Consider the following 1,047-nt stretch of genomic DNA (forward strand, 5'->3'; position numbering starts at 1 on the left):
AGATTAAAAAAAAAAAAAGTACTAGAGGGCAAAGTCGCATCTACCTGAATGTATATTGATATCTTTTCTTGCCAGAGTTTCCCTAAATATATTGTAGCAAACAAGTACACCACTTGTTGTGATGGGCACCATAGGTAACCCAGAGATGACTTTAAAAAAATATGGGGTGAGGGATGGGTGTAGATTATGTAGACTCTGTATCATTTTATATGAGATTTGAATGTTCATGCAGTTTGAAATCTTTATAGAATCTTAGACTAATCTCTCATGACTACTAACGATGATGGTAATCTATAACATATCTCCAACTGATGGAGTTGTCTTCTTGGAAGCAGAGACAGGTGAGACTTAGGTTTGCCTTGCTCATGAGGGGAAGGGGAAACGTTCTATCTCATAGTCATGATCCAAAGAGTATTCAAGTGTTCTTTATATAGATATGGTGAGTATCTAAATACAGTAAATTCTGTAATAGTGCTCTAGGTGTGGTTCAAAGATATTCAGTTGTGTACAATGCAGAGATTCATAACTATTGAGATGAAGAAGAAAAATAATAGTTTGTAATCAAACTACTGCCTGCTATATGGAGAAGAGGGCAGAACCCTTTAAAATTCATCGACTGCTTAGGAGCAGACTAAATCTTTGTTTTTAAAAATAGGAGTATGTAGTTCTCACTCTTTTCCTCTCCCTACTGCAGAATAGAAAACATAAGGCCCCTTTTTTGAGAATAGGGCTAGCAACTGGTAGGCAATCCCTCTGTATTCCAGTTAGCATCATCATGGAATGTTCTACCATTGGGTTTTAGTGTACTATAGCAACCTTCTATGAAAATTACTCCAAATGGTTGACAAGATCAACACTGTCTCCTAGAGACATGGGAACACAGCCCATAGTGATATTCTGAAAGTATAACGTTTCTGAAAAGGTTGGCATTTTTCTTAAAATGACTATATTTTATTCAATAATGGATCTGGGTTTGTCCTAATATAACAAGTTAGCGGTAATCATCAATGCTATACTAGTATTAATGTTCCCAGTATAGCAATATAT

This window comes from Mastomys coucha, unplaced genomic scaffold (assembly GCF_008632895.1).
Source record: "Mastomys coucha isolate ucsf_1 unplaced genomic scaffold, UCSF_Mcou_1 pScaffold20, whole genome shotgun sequence".
In the NCBI taxonomy this organism is placed as follows: Eukaryota; Metazoa; Chordata; class Mammalia; order Rodentia; family Muridae; genus Mastomys; species Mastomys coucha.